Raw genomic sequence first — 18,673 nt, 5'->3', positions numbered from 1 at the left:
GCCGCCTTGTAGAATTTTGCACAGAACATAACTTAATCATAACTAACACTTGGTTCAAGAATCATAAAAGAAGGTTGTATACCTGGAAGAATCCTGGAGATACTAAAAGGTATCAGATAGACTATATAATGGTAAGACAGAGATTTAGGAACCAGGTTTTAAATTGTAAGACATTTCCAGGAGCAGATGTGGATTCTGACCACAATCTATTGGTTATGAACTGCAGATTGAAACTGAAGAAACTGCAAAAAGATGGGAATTTAAGGAGATGGGACCTGGATAAACTGACTGTAGAGAGTTTCAGGGAGAGCATAAGGGAACAATTGACAGGAATGGGGGAAAGAAATACAGTAGAAGAAGAATGGGTAGCTCTGAGGGATGAAGTAGTGAAGGCAGCAGACGATCAAGTAGGTAAAAGGACGACGGCTAATAGAAATCCTTGGGTAACAGAAGAAATATTGAATTTAATTGATGAAAGGAGAAAATATAAAAATGCAGTAAATGAAGCAGGCATAAAGGAATACAAACGTCTCAAAAATGAGATCGACAGGAAGTGCAAAATGGCTAATCAGGGATGGCCAGAGGATAAATGTAAGGATGTAGAGGCTTGTCTCACTAGGAGTAAGATAGATACTGCCTACAGGAAAATTAAAGAGACCTTTGGAGAAAAGAGAACCACTTGTATGAATATCAAGAGCTCAGATGGCAACCCAGTTCTAAGCAAAGAAGGGAAGGCAGAAAGGTGGAAGGAGTATATAGAGGGTTTATACAAGGGCAATGTACTTGAGGACAATATTATGGAAATGGAAGAGGATGTAGATGAAGACGAAATGGGAGATAAGATACTGTGTGAAGAGTTTGACAGAGCACTGAAAGACCTGAGTCGAAATAAGGCCCCGGGAGTAGACAACATTCCATTAGAACTACTGATGGCCTTGGGAGAGCCAGTCATGACAAAACTCTACCATCTGCTGAGCAAGATGTATGAGACAGGCGAAATACCCTCAGACTTCAAGAAGAATATGATAATTCCAATCCCAAAGAAAGCAGGTGTTGACAGATGTGAAAATTACCGAACTATCAGTTTAATAAGTCACAGCTGCAAAATACTAATGCAAATTCTTTACAGACGAATGGAAAGACTGGTAGAAGCGGACCTCGGGGAAGATCAGTTTGGATTCCGTAGAAATGTTGGAACACGTGAGACAATACTAACCTTACGACTTATCTTAGAAGAAAGATTAAGAAAAGGCAAACCTACGTTTCTAGCATTTGTAGACTTAGAAAAAGCTTTTGACAATGTTAACTGGAATACTCTCTTTCAAATTCTGAAGGTGGCAGGGGTAAAATACAGGGAGCGAAAGGCTATTTACAATTTGTACAGAAACCAGATGGCAGCTATAAGAGTCGAGGGGCATGAAAGGGAAGCAGTGGTTGGGAAAGGAGTGAGACAGGGTTGTAGCCTCTCCCCGATGTTATTCAATCTGTGTATTGAGCAAGCAGTAAAGGAAACAAAAGAAAAATTCGGGGTAGGTATTAAAATTCATGGAGAAGAAATAAAAACTTTGAGGTTCGCCAATGACATTGTAATTCTGTCAGAGACAGCAAAGGACTTGGGAGATCTGTTGAACGGAATGGACAGTGTCTTGAAAGGAGGATACAAGATGAACATCAACAAAAGCAAAACGAGGATAATGGAATGTAGTCAAATTAAATCGGGTGATGCTGAGGGAATTAGATTAGGAAATGAGACACTTAAAGTAGTAAAGGAGTTTTGCTATTTAGGGAGTAAAATAACTGATGATGGTCGAAGTAGAGAGGATATAAAATATAGACTGGCAATGGCAAGGAAATCGTTTCTGAAGAAGAAAAATTTGTTAACATCGAGTATAGATTTAAGTGTCAGGAAGTCGTTTCTGAAAGTATTTGTATGGAGTGTAGCCACGTATGGAAGTGAAACATGGACGATAACTAGTTTGGACAAGAAGAGAATAGAAGCTTTCGAAATGTGGTGCTACAGAAGAATGCTGAAGATAAGGTGGGTAGATCACGTAACTAATGAGGAGGTATTGAATAGGATTGGGGAGAAGAGAAGTTTGTGGCACAACTTGACTAGAAGAAGGGATCGGTTGGTAGGGCATGTTTTGAGGCATCAAGGAATCACAAATTTAGCATTGGAGGGCAGCGTGGAGGGTAAAAATCATAGAGGGAGACCAAGAGATGAATACACTAAGCAGATTCAGAAGAATGTAGGTTGCAGTAAGTACTGGGAGATGAAGAAGCTTGCACAGGATAGAGTAGCAATGAGAGCTGCATCAAACCAGTCTCAGGTCTGAAGACCACAACAACAACAAATTTTTAAAAATTTGTTTTCATGTAGAAAGAGCATTCATTTTGTTTCGGGCTGCAACCATTCTTTTGCATTTAGAAGCATCATGTTTTTTAAAAAATTATACAGTAAGCAGTTGCCCCAGACCTTTCAAATAAGCATGTAATTCAACATACACTGGATTATAAATTAAAACCATGGTCATCTAACTAAATGTATTTCTTAATATATTTTTAATGGGTCAGATTTATTGGTTGCAAATTAAAAAAAGCTAAATTTTTGAACAGTATTTCTCCAAAGAAGGAGTAATTTGTTGGTCTTAATATTTTTGGTGCTATACTACATAGTGTAGTTACTTTTAATGGAGTGTCAATTGTGAGAAGCTTACACTTAAAAAAGTTTACTATCTAAAAAAAAAAAAAAAAAAATTGAATTTGTTCATTCTCTGGCCAGCAGTATCTTCATTGGGGGACCATTTAAAAATCTGAAAATTACACACTTAATAGACCTTTATGATGTAGAACTTCAGTATAAATTTCAACCTTGGGACTCAATGGGAAGCTACTAAAAAAAATTACCCGTATGATTTGGAAAGACTTTTCTTATTGTCGGCAGTATCTGGACTAATAGATAAAGTATATCAGTTACATAATTTAAGCATATCTATGATCACTTTTTTTAAATAAATGAGCCAGCTAATTACATTGATCTTGTTCTCACCTTATTTGTTTTTACTACATTGTTCATTGAATAACAGATAAGTTTCCTCACTCAGTTTTGGCATTAGGTTAAAAGTTCGGCCAGTCGCAGTCGTAAATTCCAAGGGAGACATGTTCTTCAGTACATTTTTAACAGGTGTCCAGGCAAGATCCTTTTCAACTTTATTAAACACGATCCTTTGTCCTGGTAGGTGTAAAATGAAACATGCACATACTGGTTTTTACAATCAGTATTAACAACTTCACCAATCCATCATTTTTCACCATAAAACCATGCCACTATGTCCTTATTTTTAAGTGTCAGTATTACATCTTTTCCACACTGGGGAAGTTCACTATCAGGGAATGTTGATGTGATCTTACACTTCAGCAAGTTGTTTGACTGAAATATGAAACAATGAAACGATCAGGTGCCTTTAATCTTCTGACAAGTTTTGAATCTTTCCTCCAAGATATTGGTGTAGAGTTCTTGTATTTCCTCACATTTTAAAAACATTGGTAAATCTTTTACCTCTGCTTTACATAATTTAAACATTTCTTGAGGTGTCAAGATTTGGTTCTCTTAGGTCTACGGAAGACTAGATTTTGTGACAGCTTGTTTTGTTGCACCCCCGACTCAATCACATGCATTTTTCCTGAAGCATAATGCAAAAATGTGCCGTTCTGCATCAAATCCATGTCCTTCTCCTGCAAAGGAGATGTTAATAATTCTTTTGTTTTGTTTTTATATTGACTTGCAGCACAGTCAGAGAAGTAGATCAATTTGTTTATGGAAGTTCTGTCCTGTTTTATCTAGTTTGTTAATTGCAGTTGAAAAGCATGCACTGCTGTAGCATTGTGCTCAGTGTAGTCACTTATGACACAAAAACTGTGATTTTATTTTGACCTTTATAATAGAACACAAATGGATGAATTGTGGGTTCTTTGTTTATCCAGTTGTACTCTTGTACTTCATCTTGAGCAATAAAGGAATTGTTTTCTGAAAAGTCGGCAAGAACTAAGCACTCAGCTGCCAAGGTTTGCTTTTTGTCTTTCAGAAATTTGTCCTGAACTTTGGCAATAAAATGGTGTAATTCAGGTTTTCAAGGTTTGCTGGTTAACACTCCAAAAAACTCTTTGTGTGGTTTTGTAATTGTCACCATTTCCATTCTGTCTTTACCACCCATTGTTTGTATTGTATATTTTCAGGCATCAAATCATCTTCTGATGCTTCACACACGTCAAGGAAAGCTTGTTTGCCTGGACAGTCTTGACATTTTCCCATGATCATACAATTGTAACAGTTAATATTGCAAATGAGAACTTCCAAAAAGTCTTTATGGTCAACTATTTAAGATTAGCGCCATCTATCATGAAATTTGCATTCTGATGATACAAACAAATTCAAACATTATGGTTATTAGATATTGACTCTAATTAGTCCTCTGTGAATTATAAAGTTGACCTTTTAATCAAATACGCAATACACCATATTGCCAGGAACACACATTTTTAGAGACCATTGATTCAACGGTGTACATAACAAAGATCAAGGAGAAAACATAAACTACCATACATATAACACATGAAAGAGTAAAATATGAATGTTCCCAACACCCCCACAAGTTCTCGAGATGTCAATTTGTAAACTCTGAAAGTTTACCTTTAGGCAGTGCCTTTGTCAAAAAATCAGCTTTCTGTTATCGGTACTTACAGGTTTCAACTGAATTTTCCTGTTTTAATTAAATGATGAGTATAGTGGTGCCTCACATCAATGTGTTTTGTTCGAGCGTGATGCACACCATTGTGACTCAGTGCAATGGCACCTCTATTGTCACAGCATACACGTAACTGGTTTTTCACTATGCGAAACACACAATTCACGAAGCAATCCTTGAAGTTATACCGATTCTTTCGCTGCTGCTGATAGAGCCATATACTCAGCTTCTGTAGGTGATAGAGCGACGGTTTGTTGTCGGTTTGAAGTCCAGGAAACTGCTGTCGCATCACACAAACCTTCAGTTTCAGTTGTTCCACTTTTTCGGAAAGTTATTCCTACATTGACTGTGCCTTTAATATATTGCATAATTCGTTTGACCGCTTCCCAGTGGATTTTCCAATAATTAGAATTGAATCTACTTAGAACCTGCACAGCATATGCAATGTCCAGTCTTGTGCTTTGATCTAAATACAGTAGTGATACTACGGCTTGCTGATAAAGAATGCGATGTAACACAAGGTTTTCCTCATCTGTCAATTTAGTTTCACATTTTTGCAGCTTTGAGCCAGGTTCAAATGGATATGCAACCGGATTACAATGTTCCATACCAAATTTCTTGAGTATGTTTGCTGCGTATTTGCTTTGATCAATACTAATCGTCCCGTGTTTCCTGTTACATTTTATTCTCATGCCAAGACACCAAGTAAGTTTACCAAGATCTCTCATCTTAAACTGATTCATTAGTCCTTTCTTCAAGTCTTTCTTCCACCTATTATTTCTATTGGAGAAAATGATCAAGTCGTTCACATAAACAGCTATAATGAGTATATTTTGTTTCTCAATTCTGAAGTAAATGCAAGAATCGTATTCTGACTTCTTTAGGTTCATTTTATGTAATGTCACATCTAATTTCATATTCCAAACACGTGACGCCTGTTTTAGACCGTAAATTGCCTTCATCAGCTTGCAAACCTTCATCTCCTCCCCGTTCTTCACGTAGCCTTCAGGTTGACGAATGTGAACTTGTTCATCGAGATCACCATATAGGAACGCAGTTTGAACATCCATATGTTCAACGTCAAGATCAAATTCAGCTGATAAAGCTAACAGGATGCGAAGTGAAGAATGACGAACAACAGGCGTGAACGTTTCATCAAAGTCTATTCCTTGTATTTGGGAATAACCTTTCGCTACAAAACGAGCCTTATATTGTTCAATTTCACCATTTGACGTTTCTTTCACCTTGAACACCCATTTCAAATTAATTTCCTTCCTGCCTGGTGGTAAATCAGTCAAAGTCCATGTTTCATTTTCAAGTAAAGATTTATATTCATTATCTAAGGCTTCCTTCCATTTTCCACAGTCACCACAATTCATTGCTTCTTCATACGAATTTGGTTCAGAAATACAGGGAAGACAAGCAAAATCATCATTAAAATATTTAGTATTGGGTTTTCTTTCACATGATGATTTTCTAATTTCTGGTAATGCAACTTCCGTGCGACTATGTACGTTGCTGTTTACTGTTTTCTCAGTGTCACTTTGTGTTAATTCAAGATAAACTGCATTTCTGTCAACTCCAGCAGATTTGTGTCAGTTCAGTTGCCCCTTCAGTGATGTTAGTTGCTGGCACTAGTTGATGACTGTCTATACGATTATCGTCAATTGGGTTACTGTTTGGATTACTGTTTCTACAAGTGCACTTTGAGTTTTCGATGAATTGCACATCACAGTCTTTCACAATTGTCTTTGGTGAATTTGGATCAGTCAGACGATATGCTTTAGAATCTTTGCAATATCCAACAGAGATAAGTTCCTTAGATTTGTCTTCTAATTTCGTCCTTTTTTCTTTTAGTATATGTACAAATGCTCGACGTCCAAAGATTCGTAAATGACTCAAATTTATCCGACGACACCACTCCATAATTCCTCAGGAGTGACGTTCTTAACAGCTTTTGTTGGAGATCGATTCTTCAAATAAATTACTATGTTTACAGGTTCAGCCCAAAATTGTCTACTTAGACCTGCATCTGTTAACATTGATCTTGCTTTTTCAATGATTGTCCGATTTAAGCGTTCTGCAACACCATTCTGTTCTGGCGTGAAAGGAGTTGCTGTTTCATGTTGAATTCCATTCGTCTTTAAAAATAACTTCATACGCCGATTGACAAACTCTTTTTCATTGTCTGTTCGAAGTATTTTGATTTTTCGACCAGTTTCATTTTCTACTCGTGCTTTGAATTCGATGAATGTGTCACTGTTGTTGATTTTAACATATAACCAAAAGATTTTCTTGACAGATCATCCGTAAAAGTGAGAAGATACCGTGATCCTCCCCACTATGCCATGCCCATTGGTTCACAAACATCAGAGTGCACAATGTCAAGTAGATCTTTTACTCTTCTACCTGATGTCTTAGGAAAAGGTTGTTACCTTTTATGCAGGGAATATACGGATCTAAATTGACGTTAGACCAGTTCAGTCCATCAGCCGTTTTTTTTTTTTTTTTTTTTTTTTTTTTTTTAATAAATGCATGCTTACACGATTGAAAAGTCCCAATCTTCCATGCCACAATTCATAACTGTCAATTTCTACAACATTTGCGTAATGGTGCACTTCATACCATTTATTTGAGTTGCTGTGGCTACTGGTGTTCCAGAAACAATTACATCACTTATATTGTATACACCGCACTGCGCATTGTCAAACAATACACACAATACACGTCTTGTCATCTGACTAACCGACAGTAGGTTGTATGCAAGGCTTGGAACATACGCAACATCATTAACAGTTATCTGTTTATTCTTGTCGTCACAAGTAACTCGAAAATGAACATCGCCTTCTCCAATAGCCTGAAGATTGCTATTATTTGCTACTGTCACTTCAGCAGCTGTGGTCCATTGGAAAGTGTTGAACGAGTTTGTTTGATTCGTCATGTGTCGTGAATACCCGAATCCACATACTAGTCATCACTATGATACGAAGATGCAGTTAGAGCCATTAACACAGTTTCGTTTTCAGTACTCACTGCATTCGCAGAATTTGAAAATTTATTTGGTTTATTCTTTGTTCTACACCCATTCGCCTTGTGGCCAGGTTTCTGACAAGCACACTTAAAATGCTTGATATTTCGAACATCACGTTCGATATTCGTCTTCTGGTGTTTACTATTCTGCTTACTAGCTACCAGCACCGAATCTGTGGTCTCATTTGTGGATGCAATTTGACGTTTCGTCGATTCTTGAATTAATCGCTGACTTACTAAATCACTAGTAATCTTGTCACCCGAATTCTCAATGGCCGTAATCAAGGGTTGGAAATCTGCTGGGAGTCCACTTAGCGTAATTGCAGCTACGAAATCATCGTCCATTTTCTTACCAAATATCAATGCTTCGAATTTGTTGAGAAAGTGACATAATTTTCGACAAATACGCCTCCATATTTTTCTCAGAACCTAATCGTACATTCATTGAGCATTGTAATAGCCCAATATAACTAGATAAACTCCTATTTTCAAATGCAAATTGTAAATTTTACCATGCTTCTTTAGCAGTCGTTGCTCCACGAAGTTTTGGATACACAGATGAATTTACAGATAAACATAATTTTGATAATACTTTCTGTACATTCTTCTCATCTTCCTCAGTGCCAGCAATTGTTTCCCATAGTCCCTCATGTTTCAGGTATATGTCCAATGTGAATTTCCAGTCGTTGTAGTTTGTCGTACTGGTCAACTTCTCAAAATTAAACAGTGATTGTCCACCCAAAGCCATCTTGAATACATTGAGATAGTTAAACAAATAAATCTTGAAAGTTTCTAAGCAAAAAAATACGATAGCAACCTTGATTTATCAGTTTATTCCTTTGGTATGAAAAGTTCACTAATCTCTCCTGGGCCCATAACCTATTAGATATTGACTCTAATTAGTCCTCTGTGAGATTATAAAGTTGACCTTTTAATCAAATACGTGAAACACCATATTGCCAGGAACACACATTTTTAGAGACCATTTATTCAACATTGTACATAACTAAGATAAAGGAGAAAACATAAACTACCATACATATAACACATCAAAGAGTAAATTATGAATGTTCCCAACAATGGGTGCCAGATGCCCCTCCAACAATACACCATTTTGATCTCAACTCAATATTTCGATCTTCCAATTTTAATGTCAGGATGTTCTTTTTTGAGTTCAGTGAATAGTTAATTTAAATTACACAATATCAACCTTTTTTTTATATCTGAACCTTAGTACCATTTTCTTTCACAGAAACAACCTTTTTTGCCATCCATCAAACAGTTGTTGTTGCTTCATTCATAAAATGTAATAGCGTTTTCAGTCGTGTTTTCATCTATGAAATTAGATGCATTTTTATTTTGTAATGCTGGTAAAATTCTGTGTTCTTTTATTAACTGCCGTGTTAATTTAACCAATTATTTTGACACATTAAATTCATTACTAACTTTTGCTCGACTCCAAGAATTTTGTAGTGAACTGATAATCTTAACTTTATCCTCTTTGTCTGAAATACAATTCTTAGTTTTTAGCTTTTCTGTCAAATCATCATATTTGATCAGAGAATTCTTAGAACTTCAATCCGATTTAATGCAACTTTTCTTTTGAAATCAAACTTCCAAATTCTTTGTGACAGTAATTGCCACATTCTCAGTTTTACATTCAAAACGAAAGGTCTTTTTTCTAATTTTACTAGTAAGCAATACATATAGGATTTCACAATCTCGATCCTTTTTTGTAGTCTCTGATAAATCACAAAATTCTTTATCTAGACCATCACCATCCCTTTCTTTGTTAATAACAAATATCTTAGAATAACATGTTGGACGTAACGACTTCCCTGGTATTATATTGATGAAACAGATTTTTAAAAAAAATGATTATCAGATGTTATTTCTCTAGACCTTTTGTTATGATTCTTAAAAGGGTCCAAGCAAGAGTGGTCAAAAAGGTGATTTCATGCTACTTGCAGGTTGAATTAACCTCTGAGCCAATTCGTAAGTAAAGCAACACTTTTTCTTCATCACTATAATCTTCAATTAATGCAATGTCTTTAGGAAACAATCCATACACACCTTTATGCCAAGCTTCATTAATAAGAACACCAATAGAACACTGAGACTCCACTGGTAAATGCCACACTTCAAGAGCTCATTGCTAACTAAGTTGAGTAAACAGATGATGGTCGAAGGGGAAGACAATGCACAGACTTGTACAGGCTCATCTGTGAGCTTGTACAGACTTTCAGATGCTGTCACCTAGCCTGGTGGAACTGTCTGCAGAGGATTGGGTGAAACTGTCTTCAGAGGATTGATTCAACAAGTAATCATTTATTTTAATTTTATGTGTTATTCTTGTGTGTGAATTATTTAATTGATCTATTTTATTCCATTAGTTCTGATATTGCAGATCTTAAGAAACATATTATTGACTCTTCATGTTCAATTTTTTTCCCCATTCCGTAAGTTTCCATTCAATCAAAGTTGAAATTTGTACTGAAGTTTGATATCATGAAGATCTATCAAGTGTGTAATTTACAGATTTTTATCTGGTCCCGTAACAAAGATATTACTGGCCAAAGAATGAAAAAATTCAAAATCCTTTTTTTTTTTTAAATAGTGTATGTTTTATGTGTAAGCTTCTCACCATTGATACTCTATAAAAAGTAACAGTAATGTGTAATGTAATAGCAAAAAAAATATTAAGGCTGAGAAATTCCTCCTTTAGAGGAATACTGTTACAGAAATTGAGGTTTTTCATTTGTGCCCAGTAGCTTTGAGATATTAAAAATTAAGGAATACATTATGCTAGGTGATCACAGTTTTAATTTATAGTCCAGTGTGTGCTGAATTAAATGCTTCTTGTTTGAAAGGTCTGGGGCAACTCATTACAAAATAATTTAAAAAAACCCTATAAGGCATGTTAATGCAAAAAGCCACTTACAGAGTGAAACAAAAATGGCCACAGTTTCCAATTGATAAAAAATAAAAAGAAATTAAATTTTTTTTGAGCCGACTGAACATTAGGGAACTCACACAGTAAATATCAAATTTTTGAGATGGTCGAGCAACCAATTATTTTTTTCCTAGACCGCTTGGTATGGAATGACCCTGTAAGGTGCCATTCAGTAAACCTTTTTGTTCATGCCCCAAGAATTGTTGTGTTGTTTTAGGTCTAATAATTTTAGTATCAATTTCTCTTGAGTGCTTGGAGACCAGTACTTAGATTTAATACTCTCCTGAAAATCATTCCATGACTTAGTCCTCTGAATGGGTGTTACCCCTTCTGCTGAATTTCCCACTAAGTAATCTAGTGTGAAGTCTACCTTTTTCAAGTCATCCCCCTTATTAGGTAGTGAACATCAGAATACACATAAGAAATACATTAGTTGAACAAACCCCCCTCCTCCGACCATCACCCCCAGTTTGCGGTTTAAATTTGGGAAATATGTTTTCACAAATTCATATTATTTCCTAGCTGTAAATCTTCAAATAATTCTTTCAGTACTGCCAGACTTTGATGAAATTTTCTAATTTCTAGAGCTCATTTAGTTTCCTCTAACACATCCCAAATCTTTTCAGATTCATTTTTGTGATCAGTACTGCTTTCCACAAAAGTGGTTTTGCTCTAGTGGATTACACCTCACATTCAACAAACATTTGCAATCTTTCCTCTAAGCCGGTTAACGTAGACTGAGGACTCGACTGTTTCATGTTGCAAGACTCTACGTGCTCTTTCATATTTGAAATATCAGTTTGTACTGTATGAAAACGTGTATTTCCATTGTGAAATAATGACAAAACTCATTACAAGCAATATTGTGCACCCATGATGGTAAGTTCTCCTCTAGTATGTTAACTTTATATTCTAAGTAATCATTCTGTTATTTTGTTTCGACAATTTAGACACAAAGTCAGATTTAATTTTGTCTCCCAGTTTTTAAGGGTCTTGTCTTTTGATACTTCACTGTTATCAGCTAGTAACTTTTTGAAATTTTGTACTTAATCTTTTTTATTATTACTCCTGTAATTTATGACAGTCCTCCTGTGATCTCAGTCACAGATGTGTAATCATGTGCAACACAACAAATAGGAGAAGTAATTGGTCACTTCTCACAGGATTAAGGCGAGAAGTTATGTTGTGTCGGATGTGTTGCCGATAACTAGCAACCACAGTGCCAACATCAGCTCGGTGGCTACCGGTGCAATGAATATTGTGCTAGGCATGTTCGACATGTAGTCTCATAGTCGACGGATGTGCTGAGATGGTAGATGTTTTGTCCATCAGCAGTAAATAAGTCAGGCTGTCTTCTCTGTCACACTCACCAAATTTTCTTCTAAATCATAGTTGTGTTATATCTGTGTTGCATATCTGTAATGCATCCGTCCTGTTGTTATTCGTGGCTGCCAGTTTTCTACCCTCTATTGAAGTATTTTGTTCACGAATGATGTTATTGTGAACTTTTCAATAATCATTTCTCAGTATCCTTCATTAATTGTCAAAATATTTAGCCAGTGTAATGCGTCAAGTAATGTAACTTTGTTAATTCTCAGTTGCCACAGGCAACAAATGTTATCTTCTCAATATTTCTTGAAAATTGGTATACTTTCTTGCGAAACTTGGAATATTTCCAGCATAACAGTTTCATCTCCCCTCATTGTTATCAAGTAAAGTGTAAAATCTGAGAAATGGCTGTGGTAAAAGCTGTGGGTATGCATTACATAGCTTGAGTATTCCTTGAACACCATTTTAGATTGTTGTCTGTTACCTCATACGTCTCTTCTTGATGAATTATTGTCTTGCTAATTCATTCTAGTGGTCTGGATCCTTCAGGCCATGGCCATGCTCAAACATCCAATTCTTTTAGAATTTGTTCCATCTTGCAGGGAACACTAAGTGGAAGATAGCAATCTCTGCTCTGAGCCACAAAATGACTTAAAATGAACTCTCATTTCAACTCTTCTATAGTTTAAAGTGCATTACTTCTTATTAACAGCCACTGAAATAGGATATGTGGTAACAGACATCAGTCATTAGAACACTTCAGACTTAAAAAGGCTGTACAGACAATCAGTGGTACAGTAAAAACTAATTCATTTGGCATAATGATGAAACTTGTGTTTTCGGTAAGGTGTGTGTTCCAGGTAGTCTGTGACAACTTCAACTGGAGGCATCATAACATGTGCGCCCAGCTGATAGGTGCTGTGTGTTCACTGCCAATGACTGTGCCAAAACAGAGCAGTGCAGAGAGTCTGTAATTTCGCATTACACATTATTTGTGCCTATTTCATCTATTGTGATCATCTTTTGCTCGGCTGATTCTTCATAGTCGACCAGGATACTTGCTAAAACATTCTGATACACTACAAATTGTAGCTGGGAATGTTAGTGTTAAACATAAAAGTGTTCGTTTACTTCAGACTTCAGTTGCTGCCCATGTGCCTGTCTATGCTTCTGTCTTGACACTGAATGTCAGAGTGCCGTGGCACATTTACCTTCATCTACGAGTAACATTTAATAGATTTGAACATCCCGTCTATCTAGATGTGGAATTGAATTTGCGTGGGTTATTTATACATCTCTGAGAAATCTTATCATCTTTCATACTGAACCATCCATGTCCAGCTGATTTTGTTGTGGAGTGATGTAGCAGACTAACACAGAGTTCAATGATTTGACGTTCCTTCAATACAACATGACATATTGACTTATATTGTAAATGTTTTGAAAATGTGAACAGCAACTCCTGCATCAATATAGTTTTGAGTCCGACGTACATATTTTCCTCCTGACAACACCACCCAGCGTACTTCAGTAGGATTATGCCCAGCCACGTGTGACAAGGAATGCAGAAAACCTCTTCGAATAATGTCATATACACAGGGTACTTGACTGCACTTTCACATGACATGTTAACTGGAAAATGTGTCCTGGATATGTTTTGGTTAGCAACTTGTTTGTCATGGATACTTGATTGAACACTGTAAACTATTTGTAGACTCTCATGGAAACTGTATGGAGAGAGAGTCCCCATAACATGTCCAGTGTCTCCTTGAATGTGTTCCGCAGCACTTGTATTTTCTGATTTCAGTGTGTAGGGTCTTCACAATCCTCAAAGCCAGAGATAATATTCAGTGCTGTGATTGTAATCATTTGTGTATAGTAGCGTACATAAATGGTGGTAGAAAATGCAAGCACATGTGACTCTCTTGGGGCTGCAATGATTGCACATGATTTGTGTGCAACAGTTCTTTAATTAAGTAGTGATTCTTAAGGTACCAAATCTTGTTTAGTACATTTCCTATGTATCCATAAAATTAGTTTATTAATCATATCAGTTGTTTTGAATTATCCGCATTTTTCTAGTAGACAATTCTTAAAACCTTTATTGAAATTTTCACTTTTTTGTGGTTTTTTCTTTTGTGATAAATTCTGCTCTGATGTTCTGAGAATTGTGCACTGCAGGAGAATGCATGTTAACAAATTGGTACTACTTTGATTCTGTAAAAGATTAATGATGATGATGTTTGGTTTGTTGGGCGTTCAACTGCGCGGTCATCAGTGCCCGTACAAAGTCCCAATTTTTACACAGTCCAGTTTTTTACACAATCCATTGTAGCCACCGTCACAAATGATGATGATGATGATGATGATGATGATGATGATGATGATGATACCGATACCACAAACACCCAGTCCCCGGGAAGAGAAAAATCCCCAACCCCACCGGGAATCAAACCCGGGATCCCGTGTAAAACATTAATGAAAATGAGCCAGTAAAACGTGTAAACTTCACTCTTGCTCAGGGCATTGTTTTGTGATTAATTATATTTTCAGCATTAGAAAGGAATGCTGGTATGTAATTTATTACAATTTATTTAATGCTGCCTGTGTAATTAGAAGTAAATCTTGTATCACACAATGCACTGTATGCTTATTCATTCATTTCAGTACCTGCTCCTGATGAACGATTGCCACCTTGAAAAAGCCATAATGGTTTCCACTAAGATTAGCCCACAAGATACACACTACAATGCAAGACTCAAGTCTTCTGTAGCATCTGCTTCCCCATCAACATCACTTTGTTCACAACAGTCTAAATGCAGTAACTGTAGCTATGCTGCAAGTTTATACAAAAGTGTTATAAGTAACGGTATTTTATACAATGACTCAAGAGCTCTGAATTACACAGTTCTGTAAAGAAGTTTGGTGAAACTATATGGCTTGAGTATTTAAATACTGCCATTGAGGTAAGTGCTTTTGTATATAGCTTTATTTTGTGATTTAGAAAAAATAATTTCTGTATTTCTGCATAGTGGCCAGGCATTAATGTCACTAGCATTGCTCAGAAGAGAAGGTTGTTACATATTTTGCTACTACACCTTCTTTATTTGTGAATTATTTTCAACATTCTACAAGTACTGCTAGGACATTTATGCATATGGTATTGAACAATGATGTAGTTGTTAATCCTTGTAAAGTTTGGCGGTATTATTTGTCCTTGGTGCATAGTGAACTACATTGCAAGATCTGATTTAGGTGTGCAGTTTATAATTAAAAGGGTAACATGAAACTTTTCTCAAACAAGTGAAAACATTGGTCTGGACTATGAGTTCATTCCAGGTACCTCTCTGGTATGGACAGATCTTCTCCAATTGTACCGTATAAGTAGGGCCTTAGGATTGATTCAAAATGTCAGCTTACTACAAAGACCTATCCATTCATTTCCAACAAATGCCTGAATTGGAAATGCACTGTTTACAAAATGTGATTCTGGTTCAGGTCTGCACTCTTTAGTAACTTGTAGCAAATATTTATATCAGTATACACTTAGCATCAAATGCTGTTTCTAGACTATCTGCTTAGGTCATTAGCAAGTACTCTAACATTTTATTAGAGTTTAACATAAATTGTGTATGTTGGCCTCTTTGCTCATGGACCACTGAACCCAGTAAAAGGAAAATATAAGGATCTTCTTAATCCATGATTTTTATTTGCCTTGTGCATCGTATTGCAGGTTCATCACATTGTTAATGGGTGTGGTGTAAAGTCATGCACCAATTTTTACTTAATTTAGAGGTTGTATAAGTGCTATTATGGACTATAAAAAATACATGGTAGTCACAGGTTGTGAGCTGACTACTTTCTGTAACTGTCCATTCCAATTTATACATCATTCTTAATCAAGATTTGGATTAACGTCATACATAGACGTGGAGTCATCTATCTTATCCGTAAAACAATTTATATGACTGGATGCTAGCTTTTACAAGGATGGTCAGTAATCACTTACTTAGTAGTAAACACACTGTGAAATGAGCAACACGTTCTAGTGAAAAGTATGAACATTTAAAACTTAATGTCTTTGTGTACCTAGGGGATAAAAACATAGTGGTGCTGGCAAGCACAAAGAGTTCTTCTCGTGTGTAATCGTAAAATTTGTCATTTTGTTGTACTTTGAAGCAAAATATTTGTGAAATGTAATGAATAATAAAAAAACAAAAATACAAAATATGTGTAGTGGTTCCTCATTCTTGTTACATGCCTCTTCAGAGTGAAATTTCAGATTCAACAATAACATTATTTAACTAGAAAAAACTCATTGCAAATTATCTTAAAATAAAGTACTTATTAAACAATCTAAAATTTTCAAAATCAGTTGCCAGAGACTGCAGTTTGTGTGTGTGTGTGTGTGTGTGTGTGTGTGTGTGTGTGTGTGTGTGTGTGTGTGTTTTTGGCCATAAGCTTATTTGTGACAGTCTTTCTGTTGTGCCCATCCACGACTCAACATATGGCGAGTAACAACATTCCTTTTCATAATATTGTTACATTCCATCCTGGATTTTCCATTGTTTGATAAATGTTTGAAAAATTATGTATTGATAGAGACAGGAAAATTGCGTGTCAACAATGAAACAAAAACATAACATGAAATCTTTGATTTTTTAGTAACATAATGCAAAATGACTTAAGTAACATAAGTATAAAAAGACAACTGGGAAACCTGATGCTTCTGTGACCTAATGAACAAATAATAAATCATTTACAATAAACAACAAAGGGTGATCCCTTTGATTGTATGACGACAACAGCAAGGTAATCAAGTTCAGTTAAATTTAATGAACAAATTGTGAAAATACCTTAAAACAATATCAAATGAACAAATAAGCACAATAATAAGAGACTGTTGTTTGAAAAAGTAACACAAATAAACACTTTACAAGACAAATACCAAATAATAGTACAAGGTGTACATAAAGTATGGGAACACTTTCAATTATGAAAGTTTTCTTTTTACAAACATTTGATATGCGAACCATAAGTGAGCCGGCAGAAGTCAATATGGTAATCAAATTCTTGCCATACCTGTCCCAGCATGATATCTTCGACTGTGGCAGTCGCTTCTCGTATTCTCTCCCGGTGCTTTGCTACATCACATGGTAGAGGTGGTACATAAACCAGATGTGTCCCCACAGGAAAATGTCACACGGAGCGAGATCTGGTGATTGGGGAGGCCATTTCATAAAATTGCTGTCCTCTTCTGTAGCACAGCCGATCCATTGATGCGGCAGCTCCGTGCTCAGGTACCCACGAACTTCACGATGAAAATGGGGTGGAATTTATTGTGCCAGTGGTAAATAGCCTTCCTTATTGGTAGCTTCTTACTGTACTTGGTTCTAAAGATCTTTGAACAGCGGTAGCCCACCTGTTTTCATCGAACTCCGACAGACAGAAAGCTCGCTCTGCACCTGAACTGGCCATGTTTGCGACTAGCACTGACTATCAGCAAAATTACCAAACTATGCTGTGGCCGTATACATGAAAAAAAAAGAAAAAGAAAAAAGAAATCGGGGTTTCTCTTCAAAGTAACACGTGTATGATATCTGTACAATGTTTGGTTCTAATGCTATAAATAATTGAAAGTGTTCCTGAACTTTGTGTACACCATGTAGCTTAATTAAAGACAATCCTAGGTGAAATTACAAGATGGCTGGTCGAGCGGTTCTAGGCGCTATAGTCTGGAACCACGCGACCGCTATGGTCGCAGGTTCGAATCCTGCCTCTAGGTTAGTTAGGTTTAAGTAGTTCTAAATTCTAGGGGACTGATGACCTCAGAAGTTAAATCCCATAGTGCTCAGAGCAATTTTGAAATTACAAGATGACAGTTTGTGGCAGCAGAAAAATAAATCTTATTAGCTTTGAGGTATTGTGTATCCATCTATTGAATTGATCAGTAAATGGTAGATATTATTGTTTTTGTGGTCGCCTATGATGTGAAGTAATAATGATTTGGACCTGCTGATCAGATCCAAATAAATGTGCTTCTGTCCTTCTTAGTGGACTTCATTTCCTTTGCAGTGTCTTAAGTGCTAGAAGGTGAGAGAGAGATGGAATCTGTGACCAAGAAAATTGAAGCTCCTTTATACATTGAAGATAGCTCCCCTAAGATATGTTTAACACAATCATATTACACTTGTTTGAGTTATAGGTGTCTTGTCTCATTAGACTGCACAACAAAAATACATTTTGACAAAGCAAAATGTCAGATTGAGAAATAATATCAGAATGACAGTTTAAACACACATTTGTTTTTGCTCGTATATTGTCTCTATGGTAATTGTGAGCACCATTCTTTAATGGTCACAACACATCTCAAAGTTTGACATCTAAGAAGTAATGGCCCACACCAGGTGGAGACACTGAACTTGTCATCCCATCTTGCAGATATGCTGCGCCCATATACCCCGTATTACCTGCAAATATTAATAAACTATTTCTCCCACAATTCGCTGTCTGAAACTTAAGTATTTTTTTAATGAAATATCTCAATCATATTTCATACATTAGGACAGAGAGTGTAACTCACCATTTTCCCTAAAATGATGTGTTATATCTCAAC

At 36.1% G+C, this 18,673-nt stretch overlaps 1 long non-coding RNA gene across 1 annotated transcript in view; it reads left to right on the top strand.

Annotated features, from left to right (window-relative positions):
• The window catches only part of LOC124743703, a 28,054-nt gene extending 13,300 nt beyond the window's left edge, over positions 1-14,754 (top strand). Inside the window, exon 3 of the long non-coding RNA XR_007010514.1 lies at positions 14,725-14,754. This is a non-coding gene — a long non-coding RNA (uncharacterized LOC124743703). The remainder of the gene's footprint in view (positions 1-14,724) is intronic.
• Positions 14,755-18,673: the final 3,919 nt, after the last annotated feature.

The sequence above is a fragment of the Schistocerca piceifrons genome, unplaced genomic scaffold, assembly GCF_021461385.2.
Source record: "Schistocerca piceifrons isolate TAMUIC-IGC-003096 unplaced genomic scaffold, iqSchPice1.1 HiC_scaffold_2512, whole genome shotgun sequence".
NCBI classification, from domain to species: Eukaryota; Metazoa; Arthropoda; class Insecta; order Orthoptera; family Acrididae; genus Schistocerca; species Schistocerca piceifrons.
This window is presented reverse-complemented; position numbering and strand designations above follow the sequence as displayed.